Source organism: Durio zibethinus, chromosome 11 (genome assembly GCF_047325235.1).
Source record: "Durio zibethinus cultivar Kanyao isolate XHJ-2024 chromosome 11, ASM4732523v1, whole genome shotgun sequence".
NCBI lineage: Eukaryota > Viridiplantae > Streptophyta > Magnoliopsida > Malvales > Malvaceae > Durio > Durio zibethinus.
The window spans coordinates 23,884,622-23,896,950 of NC_143172.1; the positions used below are offsets into that span (position 1 = coordinate 23,884,622).

At 32.1% G+C, this 12,329-nt stretch overlaps 1 pseudogene across 1 annotated transcript; it reads left to right on the top strand.

Moving 5' to 3' along the window:
• Positions 1-1,651: 1,651 nt before the first annotated feature.
• LOC111290279 (RINT1-like protein MAG2) lies at positions 1,652-9,329 on the top strand (annotated as a pseudogene). The gene is made up of 4 exons (XR_016346536.1): positions 1,652-2,157; positions 2,307-2,383; positions 6,980-7,083; positions 7,185-9,329. The product of XR_016346536.1 is annotated as an RINT1-like protein MAG2 (transcript).
• Positions 9,330-12,329: the final 3,000 nt, after the last annotated feature.

Genomic DNA, 12,329 nt, shown 5'->3' on the forward strand with positions numbered 1-12,329 from the left:
GTTTTGGTATGTTATGATTTCTTTAAAATTAAAGATCATTTAATTATGATTATATTATCATGTTTGATAATAATTTGAGAATTTTATATAACAGTTATTTTATATTATTGATAATAATTAAATTATTATTTTATAAGATAATTTGAATCTCATAAAAAAAGTGAAAAAAACTTATCCTCAAGTTGATTTTTTAATATTATTTTAATAAAAAATTATTTTCAAAATGATGCTCACTAAAATATGTTTCTTTCTAAATTTGTAGATTTTATAAGCAAATTTTCACTTCAATCATTTTATAAAAAAATAATTTTTATAATTTTAAAATTTTTTTAATATATCATTAAATTTTCTATCTTATTATTTAGTTAAAAAAGACATTACACGTATAATTTTTTCAAATTTATTACACTCTAAGTATCAATTCTTATAGCATACAAAAAGATTAAAAGGTCAATTGACAACAATTTATGTGATTCTTGAACGTATCAATAACTTTTAATATATTTATCGTAATTTATTCAAATCTTATGATTTTTTATAGAACCGCGAATACTTATTTTTTAAATTATTTACTCAATAAAACAATTAAAATTGTTGTTTTTTTAAAAATAAACTTATCATTAATAATAAGTTTATTTTCAGAGTTTTATATTCATTGACTTTTTTATGTAATACTAAATACATTAATTTAAATTTATTAGTGATTTATAATATTACATTAAATATATTAATTTAAAATCATTAATACTCAATTTAAAAAAAAATTCACTAGCACTCAAATCATTTTTTAATTTTATTATTATAATAATTAAATCATTACAATGATCTTAAAAGAGATAATCAATCTTACACTAAAATTATTTAAAATTTTATTTTTCAAAATGAAGTACTTTTAAAATTTATTCTTAAAAATATGGAATTTGACCTAAATAAGGTCTCGTATCCTCGTATTGCGGACTTCTTTTACAAAAAAGCACTGCCTGAAATCTTATTATAATGAAATTATTAGATATAATAATAATACATAAACCCATCAGAGTCACCATTTTCGGCCAATTAATTGAAATGGTGATGGCCCATTTAGGCCCAAGTCCACGCCCACTTTTAAGTCAATCCGGTCTTGGGTTGACCCGATACCAACCCGAATTCGATTTTCTTACTTTTGCCAACCGAATTCGACTTTCTTTTTTTTTTTTTTTGTTGAGAAATGTAATGTTGAGTTTGAGTTGATATAAATTAAGTTTGCGTTTTAATTTTATTTTAAATTTAAAATTTAATTGGAATACGAATTTAATTTAATTTTTTTAATTTAAATTTGATTTAAGATAAAAATCGAATTACTTTAATTTATTCGATTAATATATAAAAATAAATTTAATTTTATATTTAATAAAAATTTAATAATTTATGTTTAAATTTGAATTAAAATTTAAAATATTTTACAATTAAAATAATTAAAATATAAATATTTAATTTGACTCGTAAATTATTAGAATTAAATAAAAAATTATTTAAATTTAATTTAAATAATAAATTAAATTATTTAAACTCAATCTTAACTTAGGAGACGAATCCAAATTTAATTTGAATAAAAAATTTGAGTACCTTTCGACTACTAAACTATTATTTACACTTATAATTTTGCCAACCCGAATTCGACTCCTTTTTCTTACTTTTGCTAAGTGTAAGTGTCGGACTCAGTATCTCCTCCATGGAACCATCGAATCAGCCGATTCTGGTCCACTTTCACCCTCAACTCAGTCCAATTCTGAACTCCGAAATTCCCAATATACCCTCCTCTCCCTATCAAATTTCCCTTGCCGCCCAAATCTTCCCTGGCTTGACCCGAACATCCGACCCAAATGGACTCTCTGCAAAGTCTCCCTCCACGCTCGACTCTCTCCACCTCAGCCTTCTCCGTCCTCAACGCTAAACTCGGCACCGACCATGACCTAATTCAAGCACCGAGTGTCGTGTCCGAGTTTCTGACTCAGTGCGATTATCTGGAGCGAAACCTAATCCATCTCAGTAGCACCCTAGAATCAAACCTCGCATCTTACGCTTCCTTCTCCGATCGCATCTGCTACCTCTTCGGCGATGTAAATTGGAAATTGACCTATGTCGGATCCTCTGTTTGTTCTTGGAGCTCCGTTTCAGGTTCGAATCAATGTAAATTTTTATTTTGATTTTGATATTGATTTTGTCTGTTTTCTGTTGGAAAGTTTAGGCATTTTTGGAATCTGTGCATGGAGAGCATTGATTTTTTTTTCTTATTATTTTTCTTTGTTGAAATTGCGGTGTTATAGATGGAGAAGGGTTGGGAGAGGAGCCGCCGGCATTGGCCAAGGAGGTGGCGAGGGTTGAAAGTTCCGAGCATATGCCGGTGAGGGTTCTAAAAGATCATAGCTTATTGAATCTAAAAAAGGCACTAGATTTTCATTTACATGGCTTAAGAATTATTATTGTTCATATTATTCGGGGATTTCAGTTGTTGTGATTCAATATAAAAAGAGAGGTGGTTTTTTTGTTCAATGGTTGAAACTGAACAAAACTTTGATCATATTAGGCTCCGTTTGATTGATGCTTTTGCTATTTGCATTTTATAAATAATTATTAAAGTTATTTCATACTTCTCTGCCAGTAAAGAAGTTATCCATAGCCGCTGGGGCTTCTTCTCGATAACAAGGAGGTATACCTCTAGTTCTAATGTTCAAATCCCACCGTATGTGGGCTTTTCCTAGCTTTATATTGGTTGATTAATTTTTTTTTGGCTTGTTTATTGGTTTCTTTTACTAGATGCATGTTAAAAATTGTTATAATAGTTATATCTATCCATACATGTAACTTCATTGAAAAAACAAGTTATCTGATTGGAGAGATCTTCATGGGTGGACTTCTATAGAATTATTACTTTCCAAGCCTTGAAGATCAAGCAATTCTAGCTTGGATTCACATCTGCAATACATTACCATGGGTTTGCCTTTGCTGTGACTTATGAGTTTTATTGTTTCTGAAGTAATTTGCTAATGTGATCTTACTATTGTATTTGCAATTGCTTTGATCTGTGTTTCATTTGGGTCTATCAATGATGATCTAGTCTGTTAACCACCAGTGACACATCTGCTTATATCTATCTTGCTGCGAAATTTAGCAACTGGGTGTAATGGGCAAAACTTATATTTGGCGGCATAGGTTGTCGTCTTATCTTTTCAGTATCCTGATAAAATCCAGATATAATAGATTGAGAACTATGTTGCTGTTAGAGTTATTGTGTCATAAATGTGCCTTTTGCTGGTAAGAGCATGGTTAGGGTGGTTTAGTAATATAGATATCAGTATTGCAGCAGCTGATTGGGATATGCTGATCTCTTTTTTAAGCAAAATGTTATTTATTTCAATGAATATTGTTTATTGGAACAAATAATATAATAGAATCTATGTATCATGCACTTATGTCTTGTCCATTGTTGGATTATATTTCTATGCTTTAAGATATGTTATCTTTTGATAATTGTCCAAATTCGAGATTTGAGAACCATGAGGCTAATTATCATAGTGAAGTGGTAAATAATGTTTGGTCCAATGAAGCTAAATATCTTCTTGTAGTGTCAACTTAGATCATTTTTTAATTTTAGTGTCAACTTAAATCATTACAAGAAATTATTATTATAATAATGTTTGGTCCAATGAAGCTAAATATCTTCTTCTAGCACTCAAATCATTTTTTAATTTTATTATTATAATAATTAAATCATTACAATGATCTTAAAAGAGATAATCAATCTTACACTAAAATTATTTAAAATTTTATTTTTCAAAATGAAGCACTTTTAAAATGTATTCTTAAAAATATGGAATTTGACCTAAATAAAGTCTCATATCCTCGTATTGCGGACTTCTTTTATAAAAATGCATTGCCTGAAATCTTATTATAATGAAATTATTAGATATAATAATAATACATAAACCCGTCAGAGTCACCATTTTCGGACAATTAATTGAAATGGTGATGGCCCATTTAGGCCCAAGCCACGCCCACTTTTAAGTCAATCCGGTCTTGGGTTGACCCGATACCAACCCGAATTCGATTTTCTTACTTTTGCCAACCCGAATTCGATTTTTTTTTTTTTTTTTACTGAAAAATGTAACAATTGAGTTTGAGTTGATATAAATTAAATTTAAGTTTCAATTCAATTTAAATTTAAAATTTAATTTAAATACGATTGAATTTTATTTTTTTAATTTGAGTTTGATTTAAAATAAAAATTGAATTACTTTAATTCATTCTATTAATATATAAAAATAAATTAAATTTTTATATTTAATAAAAATTTAATTATTTGTATTTAAATTCGAATTAAAATTTAAAATATTTTATCAATTAAAATAATTAAAATATAAATATTTGATTCGACTCGTAAATTATTTAAATTAAATATAAAATTATTTAAATTTAATTCAATCAATAAATTAAATTATTTAAACTCAAATTTAATTTGATAATGAAACAAATCTAAATTTAATTTGAATAAAAATTTTGAGTACCTTTTGACTACTAAAATATTATTTACACTTATAATTTTGCCAACCCGAATTCGACTCCTTTTTCTTACTTTTGCTAAGTATCGGACTCAGTATCTCCTCCATGGAACCATCGAATCAGCCGATTCTGGTCCACTTTCTCCCTCAACTCAGTCCAATTCTGAACTCCGAAATTCCCAATATACCCTTCTTCCCTATCAAATTTCCCTTGCCACCCAAATCTTCCATGGCTTGACCCGAACGTCCGACCCAAATGGACTCTCTGCAAAGTCTCCCTCCACGCTCGACTCTCTCCACCTCAGCCTTCTCCGTCCTCAACGCTAAACTCGGCACCGACCATGACCTAATTCAAGCACCGAGTGTCGTGTCCGAGTTTCTGACTCAGTGCGATTATCTGGAGCCAAACCTAATCCACCTCAGTAGCACCCTCGAATCAAACCTCGCATCTTACGCTTCCTTCTCCGATCGCATCTGCTACCTCTTCGGCGATGTAAATTGGAAATTGACCTATGTCGGATCCTCTGTTTGTTCTGGGAGCTCCGTTTCAGGTTCGAATCAATGTAAATTTGATTTTGATTTTGATATTGATTTTGTCTGTTTTCTATTGGAAAGTTTAGGCATTTTTGGAATCTGTGCATGGAGAGCATTGATTTTTTTTTCTTATTATTTTTCATTGTTGAAATTGCGGCGTTATAGATGGAGAAGGGTTGGGAGAGGAGCTGCCGGCATTGGCCAAGGAGGTGGCGGGGGTGGAAAGTTCCGAGCATATGCCGGTGAGGGTTCTAAAAGATCATAGCTTTTGTAATTCTGAAATTCTTATTGAATCTAAAAAAGGCACTGATTTTCATTTACATGGCTTAAGAATTATTATTGTTCGTATTATTCGGGGATTTCAGTTGTTGTGATTCAATACAAATAGAGAGGTGGTTTTTTTGTTCAATGGTTGAAACTGAACAAAACTTTGATCATATTAGGCTCCGTTTGATTGATGCTTTTGCTATTTGCATTTTATAAATAATTATTAAAGTTATTTCATACTTCTCTTCCAGTAAAGAAGTTATCCATAGCCGCTGGGGCTTCTTCTCGATAACAAGGAGGTATACCTCTAGTTCTAATGTTCAAATCCCACCGTATGTGGGCTTTTCCTAGCTTTATATTGGTTGATTAATTTTTTTTTGTCTTGTTTATTGGTTTCTTTTACTAGATGCATGTTAAAAATTGTTATAATAGTTATATCTATCCACACATGTAACTTCATTGAAAAAACAAGTTATCTGATTGGAGAGATCTTCATGGGTGGACTTCTATAGAATTATTACTTTCCAAGCCTCGAAGATCAAGCAATTCTAGCTATTGGATTCACATCTGCAATACATTACCATGGGTTTGCCTTTGCTGTGACTTATGAGTTTTATTGTTTCTGAAGTAATTTGCTAATGTGATCTTACTATTGTATTTGCAATTGCTTTGATCTGTGTTTCATTTGGGTCTATCAACGGTGATCTAGTCTGTTAGCCACCAGTGACACATCTGCTTATATCTATCTTGCTGCAAAATTTAGCAACTGGGTGTAATGGGCAAAACTTATATTTGGCGGCATAGGTTGTCGTCTTATCTTTTCAGTATCCTGATAAAATCCAGATATAATTGATTGAGAACTATGTTGATGTTAGAGTTATTGTGTCGTAAGTGTGCCTTTTGCTGGTAAGATCATGGTTGGGTGGTTTAGTACTATAGATATCACTATTGCAGCAGCTGATTGGGATATGCTGATCTCTTTTTTAAGCAAAATGTTATTTATTTCAATGAATATTGTTTATTGGAACAAGTTAGCCATTTCTTAATGTTATTTAAGTTTCAAATTAATTATACTGTACTTTAATTTGGCAGTTATATCTTTTATTAACAGTGTTTTAAGCATCAATTTTTAAATATAATAAAATCTATGTATCATGCACTTATGTCTTGTCCATTGTTGGTTTATATTTCTATGCTTTAAGATATGTTATCATTGGATAATTGTCCAAATTCGAGATTTGAGAACCATGAGGCTAATTATCATAGTGAAGTGGTAAATAATGTTTGGTCCAATGAAGCTAAATATCTTCTTGTAGTGTCAACTTAGATGCTCTTTTTTCCTTTTAAGAACTTTCTTCCTGCCTGGGAACTAGGTTCTTTCTTGCTTTTAGAGTACAAGATGACATAATCTTATCCAAAAGATATGACTATATCTTCATGAGATTGGATAAAGAGGATTGATTTGATTGGAAAAAAAACTAATTAGCAAGATATTCTGAATAATGGAGCTAAGTCTTTCTTGTATTTTTAATTTTAGTTAGTTTTTCTCTTCTAGTTTTTCCTTTTGTTACCTCTGTATATGATTGTGATCTAATGCTCTCACCCATCCTTTTTTCCCTTGAAACTATCTTTTCTACCAGAAATAGCTTCAAAACTTCATAATTTAGTTGGTGATATTGAAGATGCTATCTCTTGTACTATGAACAAAAATTTAAGAAAGGATTCATCCACACGAAATTCAGAAGTAAGCACCTCCATTATATAAAACACTCACACACATACACTCTTTTGGAAACTATTCTTTTTTTTTTTCTGAGTAAACCTTTTTCTTTCTTAATGTTGCAGGATACCTGCCTGGTTACTATTTAAACACTCAAACTGACAGAAGGCTTTTTAACTTCAGTCACAAAGACACGCCCTCAATGGGTACATCTAGTCTCAGCTGTTGATCACAGAGTAGATCAAGCTCTAGCAATATTAAGACCTCAGGCAATTGCTGATCATCGAGCCCTTCTATCATCCCCTGGATGGCCACCATCACTTTCCAATTTGACTTCCTCAAGTCTGGATACAAAGAAATCAAGTGAACTACCAAGTCCTCTTTTTACACTGCAAGGTGATCTCAAACACCAGTACTGTGAAAACTTTCTTGCCTGTGCCGCCTGCAGGACTTGCAGAGACAAAGAAAATCTTAGCAACTTGAGGAACATAATCAACCACTTTGGGCAATTGAAGAGCTTGTAAATCCTGTGATCTGTTGCATCCCAACGCCATTTTCCAAAGTGGATTGATAAACCAGAATTCATTTTTGCTTTGGTATATGAAATTACACGAGATTATGTTGATTCTATGGATGAATTATTGCAACCATTGGCTGACGAAGCAATGCTAAATGGGTACAGCTGTAGAGAAGAATGGATTTCAGCAATGGTAGCCTCCTTATCGACTTACTTGGCAAAAGAGATATTCCCTGTTTATGTTGGTCAGCTGGAGGAAGAGAGTGTGACTGGTATTAGGTCACAGGCTAGGGCATCTTTGCTCCATCTTGTTTATTTGATGGTGTCTTTTGATAAACGAATAAAGTCTCTTGTGGAACAGTCTGGGATCTTGCTTTCCCTTCAGGAAGATGGGACCCTGCATAAGATTTCATCTCTATCTGTCTTCTGTGATCGACCTGACTGGCTTGATTTATGGGCAAAAATAGAGCTAGCTGACATACTGGAGAAACTAAAACCAGAGATGGATGAAGAAAGAAACTGGACTACGAAAGTTCAAGGGGCAGTTATATCTAATTCTGATGATTATAAATCTCCTGCAGTTTCCAGCAGCATTTTTAGGTGTTTATCATCTTTGATTGATCGATGCTGATCATTGCCTACAGTTTCTTTGAGATCAAGGTTTTTGAGGTTAGCTGGTACACCTGTCAAACAAAAAATTTTGGATTGCTCACTTCTCAGATGCCAAGAAGCTGAAGGATTGACTGCCTTAACAGATGATGGTGCTTTAATCAAAGTTGCAAACTCCATTAATGCAGCTCACTATGCTGAATCTATTTTAAAAGAATGGTGTGAGGACGTCTTTTTCCTTGAGATGGGATTGGATCAAGGTGATCAACTTGGAGAGTCTTTTGCTGAATATAGTGGTACGGAGGTTCCATTTGAAGAGTATGAGAGTGGTATTTTCCATGAAGAGATTGTTAAGTTTGAGGATTTCAGAACGCAGTAGGTTGAGAAGATATGTGTTGTTGTTTTGGTAGGATTTGATGCCCAATGCAGAGATTACTCGGAAAACAGCACACAATGGCAGGAAAAGAGTGAAGAAGGTTGGCCTCTACCGAAAACATTGGTTGAGGCCCTCGATTATTTGCAGGGGAAAATGTCAGTAATAGGAGAAAATTTAAACAGGCTAGACTTTACTGGGATCTGGAGGAGTCTGGCAGCCGGGGTGGATCGGTTGATTTTCAATGGCATTCTTATGAGCAATGTGAAGTTTCATGATGATGGAGTGGAGAGATTCGGGTATGATCCAGAGGTCATATTTGGAGTTTTCAGGGTTTGATGTTTGAGGCCGGAAGGTTTCTTCCCTAAAGCAAGTGACGGCATGATGTTGTTGAAGATGGAAAAGAAGCAACTTCAGGGTATCCTCACAGGAGGAGAGAAATGGATGAAGGAGAATGGAATTAGACATTTGAGTGTAGCTGAGGTAGAAAAAATTGGGAAGAACAGAGTATTTACAAAGTAGAAGGCTTGGACATATAACTAAGAAAGAGACTTTAGGTCTGTGTTATATTTGATTAACCCATTTGTTTCAGAAAATAATACAATAATAAAGAAAATGATACTGTTTTGTTATTTTTTTTTTAGCATCATTGTTATCAATTGTAAATGCAGAGTTGAAACTTGTTGAGGTTTACTTACTTTGTTCTCATAAAATTGAATTGTACCCACTGTTTCCTTTGCAGAAAACATGAACTGGTTTATTTGCTTTTTTTTTTCTGCTGCTTAAATCATGTTGCTTTAGAACAGCACTGGACAAATGCTAATCTCTCGATATTGTTTAAGATCTAATCATGATTTTTTTTTTTTGGCTGCCGAATGGATGTTTAAGGCCGTCCCTTGATCCAAAAATCCATTGCTGAATCAGCGGTCAATGCACCAAGTTATCCTAATCCTTTCATGACAATTAATTATATAATTATGACTTGACATATAGTAGAATATTCTAAAAGAAGTATTTCATAGATTAACTCTTTTTCCTTGCCATGAAAACTTAAAACAATTGGATAATTATTTGCATTGCAACACATTGGCATTTCCGTCAAGCCAACTACAAAAGCATGTTTTCCTTTTCCAAAGCAAGTTTTTGGACCAAAGATGAGGATGTCTTTCTGGGTTTTCTAACAAGCTTCACCAAAGTAGGTCTGTCCTAGCAAATAGGCCATTGACTGATTAAACAACGATTAAAGAAATCTCCTCAAAGACTTTTGTAATTTGCACAGTAGCAGTAGGGGGGGGTGCATTTCATCTATTGGAAAATATAAACAAGAAAAACAATAAAAAGTTCGAAACATGAAAATTTTTACTTTAAAATTAAATTATAGTATAGTATTATTAGTTAATTATACAAAAAACCTTGTGGTAATCCTTCAACAAACAAACAATTTTTATATGCTTTCCTTTTACAAATCTGCTAATCCCTAGAGACCTTCTGTGATCCATATATCCTTCCGTACCAAAAAAAAGGTTTTTTTATAGAAGGAAAGAAAGAACTAAGCTTTGATATTAACATTAATAGCTACAGCCAGCATTTATTTGTTATTTCTGAGAATCAAAAGCTACTACTATAATACTATAAAATTACAGCATCAGTCAAAGATTTCATTGTCAGACTTGAACAGTTGCTTAAGTCTATTGCAGATTAATTTCTTCTCCTTTCTCCTGAATGCATGCCTTGAGAATATTCTGGTCCAGTAATTTGATAATTCAGCTCTAAAAGTCCAAGCAAATCACTTTGCAAATTAAGTTGTCGGGGTTTCCATAATGATATATCCGGTATTAAAAGATCAGGGTTCAATTTTTGAAACATTACTTAAGTTGACAATTGAAAATGTGAGATGATGCATGTACATGCAATGATCAAGATTTTGAGCATCGATCTAAACCTATCTCTCTTTTTAAGTCATGTCTAATAAATTTATTGACTAAAATTAAACATACAGATAATTAAAATTGTTAAAATTAAAATCTTAATTTTCATAAAACGATAATAAAATTAAGTGTAAACAAAAATGAACACACCAAATTTATACTGATTTTTTCTAAAAATTAGAATTAATCAAAAAATTTTTTTACTCTAAAATAATTATAAATGTGATAATAAATTTTTAAATCACTAACCTTTAAATATAAGTATAATTAGACAATATGACTTTCTTTTTTTAACCTAATGATTAAGAGATAAGTTGAAAGTTATGTAAATGTGGATTCGACCTCGTCATCTCCCTTTCCCCTTTATAAAGGCATTAGCCTTCCTTTGCAACAAAAAAAAAAAAATAATTAAGACGATATGGGTGAAAAACTCAAAATATAATTTACATATTTACTCTGCATAAAAATAATTAATGTTAAATAATAATTAAATTCCACACAACTTAACAAAAATTTAAGAATTTCAATTCAAAATCTTGCCCATTTTAAAATTTAAGAACTACCACTACTTAATTAAGTTTGCAGAATTTTTTCTTTTGAAAAAAAAGTTCTTAGGGTAAACAAAAAAACTATATATTCATGTGGTCATCTGATCAGTAAGTAATTTACGAACTTTTTTCTTGGGTTTTCTTTATAATTTTAGATTACAGCAGACTAGTTTTACAGTTAAACCGTTAAAATGGTTAACCAAGTGTCGGATCTTTGCTCAAAGTTTCGGAGAAAAAAGTCAGGATGAGGGCAGGGCAGGGGTCCAAAGACAACGACAGTGGTGCCGGTCTTTGAATTCTTGTCACAAACAAAGGGGTAAAGATTTGATAAGAAGCCTCAGCCTTTCCTTCGACGCGTTAAGCGATTCCATGCATGCTAGGTGAGCTCACATGTCTGTTTCCACTATGCCACATGGCGCATGCAGACAACATAATTTACGGTGAGACAGTAGGGTCAGTGACCGGAAATTTAGGGCCAAATTATAAGGTCGGTAAATGAAGACAAAAACACTTCCAAGCACCAAAATTATTGCCCCTTCACCCCTCTCTTTTTTTTTTTTCTTTTTTTTTTTTTTTCAATTTGCCTTTATAGCCCTTATATGGTATCTCCATCAGCAGCAGCAGTCACTTTTGTGCCTGCCCTCCTAAATTCAGTCACGTTAAATTTGATCTTCTTCCTCAATGCATCGTCACATCAAGCTTTGTTTCACCCACAAACATATGCAGTTCTTGTCATGGATGTCCAATATATATAGAGCTGATTAGACAAATATGCAACATATATCAGCTGATTTGAATCTGCTAGAAGTAGGAGGGGGCACGAACTAGAGCTAGGAAGCTAAGTGATCACTGACATATGGGTTAACTGCACAACAACTGCCTAGAAAAATGGTGGAAGAGGCACTGTTTTTATAGCTTGGTGCTGATTACTTGATAGACTTCGCAAGTTGGTAGTATATGCAGCACTGCATGAATTTTGTGGTGCTAGAAAAAAAAAGGGTTGACGTTATATTCAACTTACATCAAATTAATTCAGAATGGATCCTTTTTAGAAACAACTTGGCGTAGGGGTCCCTTTTAGCCAGTCCTACCTTGTAAATTAAATCATTTTTAATAGTAAGTAATTGAATTTAATTGAATAGAATTGAGTCTAATATATTGTCAAGTTTGATTCAAATTAAAATTTTGAAATTTGAAATTAAATTTGAGTTCAATTAAATTTATTTTTTTGAACTTGATTTATAATTTAATTGATTTTTTTGAAATCTAGAATTTAATTGAGTTTTATTTTTCAT